General features: G+C 45.9%; 1 long non-coding RNA gene across 1 annotated transcript; it reads left to right on the top strand.

The window, feature by feature from the left end:
• The first annotated feature begins 835 nt into the window (after positions 1-835).
• LOC132592651 (uncharacterized) lies at positions 836-15,480 on the top strand. The gene is made up of 2 exons (XR_009558165.1): positions 836-7,650; positions 12,616-15,480. It is a non-coding gene; the product is annotated as an uncharacterized LOC132592651 (long non-coding RNA).
• Positions 15,481-15,697: the final 217 nt, after the last annotated feature.

The following is a 15,697-nucleotide window of genomic DNA, read 5'->3' as shown; positions in this document are numbered from 1 at the left end:
GGGATCCGTTCCAGAGGCCCATTTGCAACATGAAAAGGCCGCATCCTGAAGTGCTGTGCCTGCTGCAATTTGGCGCTTCTGCACATGCACGTGCGCTGAACCTGGAAGTACCGGTAACCCATTCCAGGACTTCCAGGTTCGGTGCATCCGTAACCTGAAAAGACATAACCCACAGCGGACGTAACATGAGGTATAACTGTACTGCACTGCCCCTAGTAGAAGAATGATTGTGCATCATTATGGAAGCCTTTCAGCCCCACTAATATATGATACACTACGTGCTGGTATTTGTCAAGAAATGACAGACATTTCCCTCTTCCAATTACCATAGCAGGCTAACATTGATTCCAGCCCACTTCTTCTAAGGGGAAGTGAGGAGGAAAATTGACAGACTGCAGGAACTGCCCAGGATGGAGAGGCAATGCCTCCTCCAGAAAGACAGGAAGCTCTCTGCATCTGACAATGTGCAGGACTGTGTTTTGTGCCTTGACGGTCATACCACAAAGGCCTGGTCAAAGTATACAGCAAAATGCACTGCCACAGTCCGAGGGCGTGTGCTCCTTCAGGATTGTTCTGGGGAAATAATCTTCTGGATTTACCGCCAAGCCAAGCTTCAGAATTGTTATTGTCTCTTAATAACAGGAGGCTTCTTGCTTCTTCTCACAGGCCCTAGTAGAGGTAGCTTGATCAGAGCCTGCCTTAGAATGAATGAAACAGCTCCTTTCCTCCCAAGTGAACCCTGACAGAACTACATCTATGTCATAAACAAAAGGACAAAAAGGGAACCTGCAATTAAGAAAAAAGACACTGAATATGGTGGGACTTCCTTGTGAGTAAACGTGCACAGGATTGTGCTGTAAATAAGTCTCTCCTCCACATGTAGTTGCTGGGTGACCTTGGGCTAGTCACACTTCTTTGAAGTCTCTCAGCCCCACTCACAGAGCGTTTGTTGTGGGGGAGGATGGGAAAGGAGAATGTTAGCCACTTTGAGACTCCTTAGGGTAGTGATAAAGCAGGATATCAAATCCAAACTACTACTACTACTACTACTACTCCTCTTCTTCTTCTTCTTCTTCTTCTTCTTCTTCTTCTTCTTCTTCTTCTTCTTCTTCTTCTTCTTCTTCTCTCACTATAAGCTGGTCCCTTTTTAAAACACCATCTTGAGAAATTGCTTTGGATGCTTTTACTATATAAAGATATGTTCAGTTCGTGTTGGGTGACTGACATTTTGGTAAGCCAAATAATTTGTTCTAGTTTAGGGTGGAGGGGAGGGAGAGAACACCAGAATACCGCTAGGCATGGGAAAAATATCTGGAATGGGCATCTTGGGGAGGCTTTAGGAAAAATGAAACAGTAACAGTCTGGCAAAACATAAAGAAGTAAAAATATCTACAAATGTGCCCAGTTGCAAATTGCTGGGATTGAAGTGTCCTTTCCACTTTGCAGAACAGTTAGTGAAATTGTATGGAGTCAAGCCTTGTCAGATGAACTGTAACTCAGTATCATATTTTGTGGTCTGAAATGCACTGCTGTAGTGTGGCAGAATATCACTTGTGTTTTATCAGTGGTAACATATACTATAGCTTTCAATGTCACCACTAATTTAGTCAAACTAGGCATTGAGATATTTGTCTTTAATCTACTAATAATATAGTAGGAGTTTGCCATGAGTGAGATGTCTTCATATGGTTCTGAAATAAGAAGCATAGTGTGCGTGTGTTGTGCAACATGAAAGGCTGAATTGTCATCTGTATGTTGAACTGGGGCAATGGAAAACTAAAAACCTATAGTAGTTCTACTCTGTTGAAATAATTCAGATAAACGTATCTATTAATTGGATGCTATGTGTTGCCTCCGGTGCTGCTACTAGCAGAGAGTGTGACTCATATGAATTAAAAACAATTGGATAAATATATGCTTGCAGGTTCCACTTAGACCAATTGACGATATACATTTCTTACCCATTAACTAAGTGTCCAAATTCTTTGCCAAATTAGTTCTAATATTTTAGAAAGTCAAAGTGTGTATTTATCATAGTTGGTAGCCTGATTAATCCTGCAGGAAAAATACTTAAGCCTATCAAACAGGGATCAAACCCCAGCTCATTATGAACTCCAAATGACCTTGAGCAAATTGCTATCTTTTTGTGCTTGCAAAAAGGTGGCAAATCCCCATTCAGGTGTGTAGCTCTGTCAATCTGATGAGATGTTCCCCCATTCTGCCCAGCAGTTTCCCCTTGGGCTGAATGCAACCCTGGGCTTGAAAAGGGGTTCCCCATCTCTACAAAGAGCATGCTGAAGGGCCCACAGCACAGGTTGAGAAACCGTTTTTGTGCTGACGTGATTTAAGGGTTTGGTGTATCGGAGAGTCAAGAAAAACCTGAAAGACACAAAACAAAAACCACCCCATAATAAATGCAAGCTCAGAATTACTTTAAAGGGCTCTGCACGCACGCACGCACACACGCACACACACACCCCTAGTAACTTGTGAAGTTGTATGTCTGCTGACCTGATACCATTATTAATGTAAGTGTATGGAATGTCATGAAATTTATTCTTAAACGTGACAGGAAGGAATATTTATTTATTTATTTACATAAATTTTTATTTAAATAAATGGTTAGTTGTAAAAAAAACAAACTCAGAGTGGTTTATAAAAATTTGAAAAAAGAAAACCAAGGGGAAATTCACAATTAAGCTTTAGAAACATACTTTGGGGGGGGGGGGGGAGAGAAATGAATGATTCTGAGAAACTTTGACCTAAAAGAAAAACTCTTTAACAGAAAGTGGAAAAGATGGATATTATTTTCATGGACTGAATATCTTAAATAATCTCCCCTACCTCACCCCCCCCTTTTTTTAATGTAGCCAGCAGATGGAAAATGGGAAGTCCTTTTTATTTTTCTCTAATGTTTCTTTTCCTTTTGTCTTTCATTTTCTGTTGCTTCTCCCTTTCTTTTAATCTCTTTCTCTCTCCCCTTTCTCCTTGTTTCTTTTGTCACTTCTTCTTCTTCTTCTTCTTCTTCTTCTTCTTCTTCTTCTTCTTCTTCTTCTTCTTCTTTTGGAATCCTATGAAACAGATTAAAACTACCCCCCCCCCATTTACAGTTACATTTCTTCCCTCAGAATTTGCTTCCCCAAGTTGCTGTAAGGATCAGCAAGTACAGCAGACAGAATAAACTGCTTCCGGGTATTCTCTCCATATGATATCCAACCACAGTCTAGAACTTGCTGTGGCGATGAGAAGAGTGTGTGTGTAATTAAATAGGGAAATGATTGTGCATATAAACCTCAGCAGTTTTATTATTGCTTGTCTTGCCAGCTGGCTGCTTTTGCCCTTTCTTGCTCAGTAGTTTGACTCATCTATTTGTGTGTGTGTGTGTGTGTGTGTGTGTGTGTGTGTTATACAGGTTTTTGGTTTTTTTTGTTATAGGGGGAGGGGAAGGGCCATAGCTCAGTGACAGAGCATCTGCTTTGCATGCAAAAGGTTCCAGTCTCATGCATCTCTAGGTAAAGGCTAGGTATGTACCCTTTCCTGAAATCCTGGAGAGTTGCTGCCAACCCGTGTAGGCAGTACTGACCAGGATGGACCAACAGTCCGACTCAGTATAAGGCAGCTTCCCATGCTCCTAAAGCAGACAAAAGTGGAACTTCAAAAACAAAATCTTAGCTGGTCTCTCTTAAAACATGTTTAGAAACATACCGTACTCAAACGTAGAGTTCTTGCACTGTTCAACTTGTCTTTCCTTATAACTTATAAAAGCTATCAGTCAGGGATGGAGCACCTTCCAGTGTTGTTGGACTCCGCCTTCCTTAGTTCCAGCCAGCACAGCCAACAGTCAGGGTTGATTTATTTTAATTTCGTTATTACATTTATACACCACCCTTCATCATAAGATATCAAGGCGGTTCATAGAATAATGATGAGAGCTGTAGCGCTGGGAAATCTTCAGGTGCTTATTCCTGCTATGAGTTTTTATGGATCTAATAAATGGGCTTTAAGAAACAAAGGTTGCCTCCAAGGCTGTCAGTATTTTGTGGGAGGGATTCGAGTGCATAACAGAACTTTAGGTTTACACAGTTAAAGTGTTCTGTTGCTTTGGCCCAAAAAACCACTTAAAAAACAGCAACCTCAGAATTTTGTGGTTAGGAAGTGAGAGAGAAATGATAAGCGGAAAGACATGTAAGCACAATGCAAGAGAATTAGGATGAATTTAGGACAAATGTTGACTGTCCTATAACCTCCCCATGAAGAAATCAGAATGAATGCTCATTTAAGATGGGATATAGTCTAGCATCTGCGTAAGCTTTGTGCAAGCAAATCTGGATGAGTATTGGAGATACAGGTTGTCTGAATTGGCCCTTAAGTTTTCTGTCTGTAAAAATATAGTTGGATATCTCATCAATGAAGGGATTTATTTATTTTTTAGTTAATAGAGAGGTTTAATCTTACAGCAACATTGTTTTAGTCATTTTGGGTGGTAGTCCTGTATTTTCAGAGATCTGTAATGCAGTTTGAGAACCTTTATTGATTTTTTTCATTAATTCATAAATAAATAAATAGTGTACATACATAAAAACTTTTGTAAAGAATCCAAATCACTTTATTTCAGCTTTAAGCTCATAGACATAATAAAACAAGAACAGAAATGCGCACGATTTGATTTTCAATTAAAAGGTAAAATAGCCCAAAGGATATACAGAATTAGATAAGGATATAATAAAAGAATTTCAAGTTGTATGTAACAATCCATTCCGTCGCGTATATGTCAAAACAGAAGTTAAATTTGTTGCCATTTGTAGAGTTACAAATGGATTTGTGTCTTTTGTAAAGAAGCAGATTAGAAAAGTTTATAAATGGGGCCAGGCCATCTAAATAGGCATGTGACATTGAGATAGCAGTAGTGATTACTGCAAAACCAGGAAAAGGGATAACAGGTTGAAAAGGGTGTGCAATTATTTTCTCAAAGCCTTTCCTAAAACTGCTTTTGGAGAGAGTTTTAAAAAGGGGGACAGTGGAGTTCAAAGAAAGTAAAATACTTTTCAGACCTAACGGCTTAAATTGGAGAGTTATAAATATGTGCTTAATCTGTCCCTTTGAGACCAATGGCGCTTGAAAGTGTTTTGGCTTTGGCTGATCATGCCTCAAGCTTTCTTCCCTGAACACTAAGGCCCATTCTAGATTCTTGGATGGAAAAAAACATACATTTAATCACTGTGGGTTCTGTGCTGGCCCCAATGCAGTGCCACCATTTAAATATCTTATTGCCATAATGATTTAGGGGAAAGCTTGTTTGGAGGGGGGAGTAAGCCTTGCTATGGGGCATGAAACAAAGTATGAGTAGGTGGTATGAGAACTCCAACCCTGCCTTTGCAGAGGAGAAATACGCACAGCCAGGTAGGGAAATTTCAAAACAACCCCCCAAACAGCTCTTAAGTTCAGGTCCGCAGAATGCCATAGTAATGTATGAGAGAGTGGTAGTGTCTCTGCTTTTCATACTTCTCAAAGCCTAGATTAAAACCTAGTTTTGAATTAGCCTTTGCAATATCTCAGAAAATGCCTCCACACCCAAGGACCACATAGCAATTATTATAGCAATGGACACTCTAGTTTAATGAATCACTGAATCTCCCAGATGTAGGCTATTGTGCATCCAGAGCTGGAAGTGCAACCAGAAGCACAATTGTGAGTAGAGGATATCTGGACTCTGGTAGCAGTTCAGTATTTTCTGTGTGAATTTATATGTGAGCTGCCTTATCAGCTCTGGGAGCAAAAGGTGAGGAAGCAAATAAATAAAATGTTGATTTTACAAATAAACAAGTCTCTAGATCACAAGAATAATGAATACCACTCTGTTCTGCTTTGGTCAGTCCTCACCTGCAGAACTGCATCCAGTTCTGGGTGTCAGAGTTTATAAAGGATATTGACAAACTGGGACATGTCCAAAGGAATGATGATGAAGGGCCTGGATACCTAATCTTATGAAGGAAAGTTGGAAGCAAGTGTGTATTTATACTGGAGAAGAGATTGTTAAGGGGCAATGTGCTAGCAATTCTCAAATATGTGAAGTGCTATTACATAGATGATGGGACAAAGCTGTTTTCTGATGCTGCAGAGGGTGGGATCTGAACCAACATGTTCAAATTACAAAGAGGGTGATTTTGACTAAACGTTGGGACGAACTTTCTGGTGTCACACTTTGTGCCATAATGGAACAGACTGCCCTCTTTGGATAGTGTTAAACTCTCTGTCATTAGGGGTTTATAAGCAACAGTTGGATTGTCACCTATCAGGGACACTGTAGCAGTAAGTTTTCTGCATCAGCAGGGGACTGAGCGTGATGATTTTTGAGGTCCGTTTCTATCTGTATGAGTCCATGAATCAATTTCAGTATGTGTGTGTGCACATGCATGAAGAGGAGAAGACTTGGTTTTGAGATATTATCAGATAATGAAAAACAAGATTTGGATAAAGCGTATCTATGCGGGAGAGTACAGTCAGAAATATTCCATAGATTACAGGTCTCTGTGTGATGAATGGGAATGATTGAGAGAGAAAGAGAGGTTTTAAGCATGCCTGGAAAGGAGAGGCCTCTTGAAGCAGTATAGCTTCAAAGAAAATGAGTGCCTTGTGGTGGTCCACTATTCAGAGATGAAATTACAGGCAAATAGGCTGGAAGCATGGAACTTTGACAGATATTGCAGGCGTAGGGAGAGCTTAACTGGAATGCTTAATAATAGATATTTAATAGGTTCAGCGGTATCTATTTTCCCTCTGTGGCTACTAGCTGCTGGCGTGTTCTGATGTCATACCCGCTGCTACTACTGCTTACACCCCCACCAGCTAAATGCTGAGTACTGCCTGCATTTATCCACCCTTCAAGTACAGTATTCTATCAGACCTCATAGAGTGGTCTTGTTCATAACTTGCTTACTGCCATGTAATAAAGACTTTGCTGGTGGCGGCTTCTCACAGTATAAATTTCACTCCTAGGGCTGTTCCTGCTAGGAATTCCATGATAAATTACTAAGTTAAATTTCTGATATAGATATTGCTGTCCTGCTTGTGCAAACATTTACCCTTCACCTTCTTTGCATCTGATTCGCTCTGATTTGCTTTCTACTACATGCACAGAGAGGGGAACACTGGCTGATGTGCAAACTGTTGGCAAATTGCACAGGGAAATAGAAGGAGAGAGAAAGTGAAAATGTATCAGAATGTACATCCGATGTCTGTCAGTACTGCATTATTCTCACTGATGTGCCTTTGTTTCAAATGGCGCTCCTAATGCATAACTATGCATGGCCAAAGCTGGATTAGGGTGTACATTGGCAGAGCCTAAAGTGCTATCTAAACCAAAGAATGTTGAACACTTTCCAGATTCAACTTGGCTCCACTTACCTTCTCAAATTGTGCATGTGTTTGGGCATCAAGGCAGGGCAGCAAAAGTGAATGAAAACTATAGTGTGACAAGCAATATCATGCATACATTTGAGCATGTCAAATGTCAACACATACTAGTCTGCCACTGTCTCAGAATGTGACTTAAAGGCACAGGAGGTCACCATCTGCTGAAGCTAAGGAGGTCTGGATCTGGTCAATACCTGGATGAGTAACCACCTGGGAACCACATGTGTATTTCCTTGGGTTCTGAAATATACTCGGAGTCAAGAGTGAATTTCATGCTCTTTATTCAGCTCATAGTCATCAAGGAGGAGAAGAGAAGACGAATGGCTCTTTTCCCCAAACCGTCTGCTTATATACATTATTTACACAATGGGCCTTGCGTGATTGGCTACTTCAGGGCTACACCTGTGGGCCAATTATATTGTGGATTGACTTCTGCCTGCAGCCTGATTGGCTGCTCCTACAGGCCAATCAGGTAGCAGATTCACTTCTGCCAGCCGCCTGATTGGCTGCTCCAGCAGGCCAATCAGGTTGAGGATTCACTTCCACCTGGAGTTGGATTGGGTAGCTCCCGCTGATTCTGAATCCTATTGTTCTAGGATTCAGCTCAGTACATAACACCCCTCCCCTCTAAGTTCCAGTCCTGCCCAGGAAGTTGCATTCGTAGTCCCCAAGGTCTGCTGGCCGCCTCCGTGTGCGTTGTGGCCTGGGGTGTTCCTTGGTCAGGGGTTCTGTTCTGGCTCGTGTTCCGAGGCTGCTGGCTGTGCCAGGGCTGTCTGGTCTGGCGCCACTGAACCACTAGGTTGTAGCTCTGGTTCCGGTGTCCTTCCAGCCTCGGGGCGCCCCTCTGTGCCTACTGCTTCTGCTTCCCCTGCCCACCCCTCTCGCTCTACAGGCCTCACTGCCCTGCTGTCCCCTTGGGACCCCTCTGTCCCGCTCTCCTCCCGGGTTCCTCCTGGGAATCGTCGCCGTAGCTGGTCGCAGTGGCGGCGCCAACATTGCCCCCCTTCCGTTAGTACCTCGTACGACACGGGACCGGTCACCTTGGTGACTGTGGCGGGTACCCATGCTGGGCCTGCCCCAAAATTCTTTGCATACACTGGGTCCTGGGCCACAAATGTCCGGGGGTTCCTGCCTTTCCCCACCACTACCTCATCCTGAGCTCTGTCGGGGTGAAGTCGGTCCAGTCTAGTTGCAAGGCGCCGGCCCATTAGTAATTCAGCTGGGCTCCGGCCCGTCGTTGTGCTTGGGGTGCTGTGCTGTGCTAGAAGAAATGCGGCAAGGCGGTATTCCCAGTCCCCTTGTGTCATGCGGCGGAGGCTGTCCTTGGTGGTCCGCACCATGCGCTCCGCTTGGCCATTGGTGGCAGGGTGGAATGGTGCTGAGCGGATGTGGCGGATGGCGTTCTGCGCTGTGAAGGTCTGGAACTCCTCTGATGTGAATGCGGTTCCATTGTCCGAGACGAGGGTGTCAGGGAGCCCGTGGGTCGCAAACAGCTTACGTAGTACCCGGATGGCCGCCGCCGTTGAAGTGGATGGTACCAGTGCGACCTCCAGCCATTTGGTGTAGGAATCCACCACTATGAAGAATGTTTTTCCCTGGAAGGGGCCAGCGAAGTCCACGTGCAAGCGTGACCATGGATGTCGGGCGGACTCCCAGGGCTGGACTGGGGCCCTTGGGGGATCCGGGCGGGATTCTTGGCAGGTCTGGCAGTGTTGGACCCAGGCCTCTATCTCTCTGTCAATCCCCGGCCACCACACATAACTCCTGGCAAGGGCCTTCATCCTCACTACCCCTGGGTGTGTCTCGTGTAGGGCTGTGAGGACCCTTTTGCGGAGGGGCTGGGGAACAACAACCCTGCTTCCCCATAACAGGCACCCCTTGTGGGCCGACAGTTCATGTTTGCGGTTTGTGTAGCCAGCGAATTCTGGCCCGGGGCTGCTGCTGGGCCATCCTCGCCACACCCAGTCCAGGACCCGGGAGATGACCCTATCTTTTGTGGAATGGTGCGCAACTTCTTGTGCCTGAATGGGTCGGTCGGGAAGCAGCTCCAGGGTCATAACCTCTTGCGCAGGCGCTGGGTCGGGGCCTGTTTCTGGTAGTGGTAGCCTGCTGAGGGCGTCTGCGTGGCCCATCGCCTTCCCAGGGCGGTGGATTAGTGCATACTGGTAGCCGGCAAGGAAAATTGACCACCTGAGGACACGTGGAGACAACACTTGGGGGGTCTGCTTCTCAGGAGCAAACAGGCCAAGCAACGGCTTGTGGTCAGTCACTATGGTAAAGGGCCGCCCGTACAAGAAATCATGGAATTTTTTTACGCCCTTCACGATTGCCAGACCCTCCTTGTCAATCTGTGAGTAGTTTCGTTCGGCTGCAGCAAGCGTCTGGGAGAAGTATGCCACCGGCACCTCTCTTCCATCCGGGAGTTGGTGTCCCAGGACAGCGCCGATGCCATAGGGAGAGGCGTCGCATGCCAGCACCACTGGCAGCCTCTCGTCGAAGTGTGCTAAGACCGAGTTCGAGACGAGCAAGTCCTTGACTGCCTGGAATGCGGCCCTTTGTCGCTGGCCCCACACCCAAGGGGCCCTTTTATCTAGGAGTCTGTGTAGGGGCTCCGCTACCGCTGCCTTATGGGGAAGGAAGGCATGGTAAAAGTTCAATAGTCCCAAGAATGACTGAAGTTCGGGCTTGCTCTTGGGCGCTGGGGCCTCACAAATGGCCCGTACCTTGTCACCGGTTGGATGGACCCCTTCTGCGTCCACCTTAAATCCCAGAAAGTCCACCTGCGGCACTCCCAGTAAACACTTTTCCCGCTTCACCTTGAGGCCCGCCGTCTGGAAACGGTGCAGGACGGAGCGGAGGCGGTCCTCAAATTCCTCTGGTGTGGGCCCGGCGATCAGTACATCATCGAAGAAGGGGGTGACGCCAGGAATCCCTTTAAGGAGAGAGTCCATTAGATTCTGGAATATGCCTGGTGCCACGCTAACGCCAAATTGCAGCCGCTTAACTCTGAATGCCCCTCTGTGCGTCACAATCGTCTGAGCCTCTGCTGTGGCTTCGTCCACAGGCAACTGTTGATACGCTTGGGCCAAGTCCAGTTTGCCAAAGATTTTTGACCCAGCCAGGGTGGCGAGGACATGGCTGACCACTGGCACTGGGTATGCATGGGCCGTGAGAGCCTTGTTTATGGTGCATTTGTAGTCTGCACAGATGCGGACCGAACCGTTAGGCTTGACGGGTGTGACAATTGGAGTTTCCCAGGGGGCGTTGGGCACCGGCTCCAGCACTCCTTGCTCCACGAGCCGGTCCAATTCCTCGTCTATGCGGGGTTTCAGGGCGAACGGGACCCGGCGGGCCTTGTGCCTGATGGGTCGTACAGCGGGGTCTAGCTGTAGGGCAATGGGGGGTCCTGTATATCGTCCCAATGCCCCATCGAAAACCCCTGGAAACTCTTTGCATATGGCGTCCACGTCCACTTGTAAGCTAGTGTGGTTCACCCCGGTAACGGCTAGCCCCAGAGGTCCAAACCATGCCAGTCCCAGTAAGCTAACGTAGGGGCCCTTAACTACCAGCAAGTCCAATTGTTGCTTTCGCCCTCGATATTGCACCCTGAAGGTCCCCACCCCCATAGTAGGGACCTTACGTTTCTGGAAGTCCCGGAGGGTGAATGGGGCCGGCCTTAGTTTGGGACCCCCATTAGGGCACAGTTCCCTTAATGTTCGGGCCGAGATTATGGATAGAGTTGAACCCGTGTCCAGCTCCATGCGGCATGGGGCTCCCTCTATCTGTACCTCTATATAAATTTTCTCTGTGCTGGGATGGGGCAACTGGAATACCTGGTAGTCCGTGATCTCCGTTGAGTTGCCTTGGTGCATGGTGCCGTGTGACCTGGGGCTCCTGGGTCGGTCATCTGATGCTTGTCGACGGGTGAGTCGAGCCCGACACACCCGGGCGATGTGTCCCAATTTTCTGCACTGCCTGCACTCTGCGTTGCGGAAACGACAGGTCCTCCTCTCGTGGTTCTCCCCGCAGCTTGCACAGTTCCCTCCTTCTCGTCGAGGCTGCTGTGGTGTGTGTGCTGCTTGAGTGCGCCGCTGTACTCGGTGTACTTCCTCCCTGTCAGATTCGGATTCGTCGGTGAGGTCTTCGTGGTAGACCCTCGGTTGGGATGGCGGGGCCGGTCGTGCCTCTTGCGTTGACCTCTCGGCGGCTTCGGTTGCCAGGGCTTCCTCCAGAGCAATCTGGAACGTGAGGTCTTTTTTGGCGTAGAGGCGTCGTTGCAACATCTCGTCCCTCAGGCCACCGACGAGGCGGTCACGAAGCATGTTCTCCAATTCTGAGAAGTTGCATAACCGGGCGGCTTGGCGGAGGGAGGTCACAAACCCAGTTATGGTTTCCCCCGGGGCTTGCCGCTTTGCGTAGAAGGCATTTCGGCAAGCTACCACCGAGGGCTGTGGTGAGAAGTGCTCCTTCAGCCGTTCCATTATTGTTTTGTAAGAGACGGTAGCGACATCTCTAGGTGCAAGGAGAGCCCGGGCGATTTCAAACGTCTCCTCTCCACAGACGCTGAAGAATGTTGCCCTCTTCATGGCATCGTTGGTGACTTCTTTCGCTTGCAGGAGGAAGTTGAAACGGGCGGCGTACCCTTCCCAGTCTCCTGATGCTGGTTTGAATGGCGAGAAGCTGCTGTCGGTTGCCATTCTGGGTTCCTTGGGTCCTGGAGCTGAAGCCTGGATGCACGGTGCGATGCAGCGGTGCAGCAGGTGGCGGTGCTGCGGTGCAGTGCGTGGTGGCGGTCAGCTCAGCAGGATCCCATCCTCGTCGCCAGTGAAATATACTCGGAGTCAAGAGTGAATTTCATGCTCTTTATTCAGCTCATAGTCATCAAGGAGGAGAAGAGAAGACGAATGGCTCTTTTCCCCAAACCGTCTGCTTATATACATTATTTACACAATGGGCCTTGCGTGATTGGCTACTTCAGGGCTACACCTGTGGGCCAATTATATTGTGGATTGACTTCTGCCTGCAGCCTGATTGGCTGCTCCTACAGGCCAATCAGGTAGCAGATTCACTTCTGCCAGCCGCCTGATTGGCTGCTCCAGCAGGCCAATCAGGTTGAGGATTCACTTCCACCTGGAGTTGGATTGGGTAGCTCCCGCTGATTCTGAATCCTATTGTTCTAGGATTCAGCTCAGTACATAACAGGTTCCATGACAGAAAAGGGCAGGATACAAATATAAGAAAACTGCTGGGGTTTGCCCTGCCAACACTGCCAGCATCATCATCACCTTTACTTGTGGGGACATTCACTGGAACTGAAGGCTTGGGTGATAAACGGTGCCAGGCACTGTACAGTAGCCTTCTGAGAATGCACCAAGATTTCATCAAGAGGCTACACCCAACTTAAGAGAGAGAGAGTGCTGTGTGGCTGTCTCCCACATCAGCTCAGCAAGCTGGAGATCTACACACCACAGTCTCCCTTTCCAGTTGCCCCACAGGTTGGGAGTAAATGTAGCTGATCGTAAACCCCAGCATGGAGAGATGCAGCAGGTAGAAAGCTTAGGAGACATTGAGAGTTGGATACATGGGCATGATGATGCAGAAGAGGTCCTGGGAGAAAGGCAGGAAGACAGAACAAAATAGAAGGGAAAGAGAGGTAGATTTCTGAGAAATTACAGAGAGAGGTCAGAGCCTCAGGGGTAGAGGTAGGACCCCACCCCTTACCATTACATGCACATACAGGATCTTTGAAGTTGAAGATGGACCTGTCTTAACTGAGGATTCAACAGGCAGCTCTTCCCTCCATGGAGGGACATTTCCTTCATATTATGTGGATGTGAAGCAACATAACCAGCAATAAATAATACTGCTTTGTTTGATTCCTTTGTTCATTATATCATGAAACCAATGGACCAAGGGGTGTTTGGTATATCCCTCCCTGATATACCCCTCAATAAAAACAAACAGCACATCAGCTTGAGTTTTACAAAAGCAACACTGAGAGACTAAAGAAAAGGAAGTTGAAAGGCAGCGCTGCCACTCCCTGGACTGGTTGCAAGTAAGAAGGCAGGCAAGGCAAGGGATGGCTGAGGGCAAATGTATGGACCAATGGAGGCCATGCTCTCTCTCCCTGGTTGGGGGTGGCCAGTTGCTGCAAACCGCAGGAAGGGAGTGTGATCTGGTCCTACCGGTACTTGTGGGCTTCTCACGGGCTTCTGCTTGGCCACTGCAAGAACAGAAAACTGGACTAGATAGGCCATCTGTCTGACCCAGCAGGGTGTTCTTACATTCTTGTGGTTGATGGGGCAATCCTCCATAATGGGCCAGCCTGCACTGGGGGCGGGGGGTATAAGTAAGCTTTTGCATTCTCTGTATATGGTTCGGATAGGCACTAAGCTTGAAAGCTTTTCCTTAGGGAGAGGAGAAAGAATATCTTAATATAAAGGACACCCCTCTGGGTTGTTCTCTAGCCACTCTACTTATACTTCCTTGCAGCTGTTCTGAGCTGCTTTCTCTGTGACCTTCAGTGTGTTTATATGAAGCCTTCCCAGGTTACAATTTTAGTCATTTTAATGACTTGTAATAGTAATCCTCTGGCTAAGAATTAATTGTAACTTGGAGAGCAGCCTTCAGTATAAAAGCTAGGTATATTTACCTTTGTCAAGTACTGGAAGATCTAGGAGAATGTTAAAGAATTGGAGCTCATGCTTTTATCTATGCCTGCATGTTTACAAAGCACAGGATAAAGGAAGGTATAATTATTCACATGAAGCCTTGGCTGTGGCCCAATGTGTTTCTTTTTAAAAAGAAATGAAAAAAGCTTTCAAATCGATGTTATAGTGCTCTGTATACCATTGTTGTGATGATATGTGCCAAAAGAGCATCCTATTGCTCTAGCTTGTTACATCAATATCAGAATGTGTTCCCTTGCCTGCATGCACACACATACCCTCGGAGAAGCTCTAAAATACAAAAACAAATCCCAGCCCAATAGCTGCTTTCAAAGTATGACAACAGAATAACACCAGAAAAGTGTCAAGTTAATCATCTCTAGCCAAAGGACTGAATCAAAATAATACCTATTGTACAATCTTTCTTTTGATTTTTCAACATGACCTGAAAGGGGCAACTCCATGAATGTTCACTGTTCAGCTTTATTTTCATCAGCTTAGCATTCAAAAGGTTTTGGCTGTGATTTTTTTAATGTTAGTGATACTATAGTAAAAGGAGTTGTTGTTCTCTAATGAAAATGGGAAGCAGGCTTCCAGTACAGTAGAGGTTTTTCAAAGGCTAAAGTATGATCTTAATAGGGTCAGAACTCTTCTTTCCCTTGGCTCAACTGCATCCATGTTGTTGGACTCCAGCTATCAGCTGGGAAAAATGCCTTCAGCTTTGCTTTTTTTCCTTTAAGCATAGCACATTTGAGACTAAGGGATGCTAACTTTTTCTTATAGCTCAAGTTCATATATTTATTTTTAACTTTCATGCTGATTCATTAACACCTTGTTAAGTTTGGCACATTTACTTTTAGGAACGTTGTACATCTAAGGACTATATTATTTTTGTGAAATTGTGACTGCATTAATTCAGCCTGGTAAGATTAAGCTGGAGACGTCTTTGCTGCAATTGCCAAAAACAAACTTACAACCGTGTTTAACCCCCTTTTAAAAAAATATTTTGGCAAATGCAACAAACCAAACTGGATAATAACTTTTATTAGGACCAACCCAAAAGTCACAAAAATGATAAGCTTATAAATTCTGTAGAACTCCTTTTCAGGCAAAACATTGCATGAAGCAAGGGGTGAGGAAAGATTTTTTTAAAAGTTGAACCATTAGACTAGATGTTGTAGCTATGATGCCAGCTTGCAGACCCAGTTCAAGATCTAAACTGGGAACTGAGTGGATCCAGTTTCCATACATATGTTTTACTAATGTAATAAAATTGCAATACATCAAATATAAGGATTGCCAACTGGCCAAGAGATGGCCATGTGTGGTTTGGCACGGTGCTGTTTCGATTGCATTTTTTAGACACCTCAAAATAAATTCTCTTTGCATCATACAAATAATAATAATAATAATAATAATAATTTATTATTTATACCCCTCCCATCTGGCTGGGTTTCCCCAGCCACTCTGGGCGGCTTCCAACAGAAAAATAAAGTACAATAATGGACGTCTTCTAAAAGTCTGGTAGTTGTTTTTCTCTTTGACATTTGATGGGAGGGCGTTCCACAGGGCGGGCGCCACTACCAAGAAGGCCCTCTGCCTAGTTCCCTGCAACT

This window comes from Zootoca vivipara, chromosome 9, assembly GCF_963506605.1.
Source record: "Zootoca vivipara chromosome 9, rZooViv1.1, whole genome shotgun sequence".
NCBI classification, from domain to species: Eukaryota; Metazoa; Chordata; class Lepidosauria; order Squamata; family Lacertidae; genus Zootoca; species Zootoca vivipara.
The sequence above is the reverse complement of the archived record's forward strand: the minus strand, read 5'-3'. Positions and strand labels throughout refer to the sequence as shown.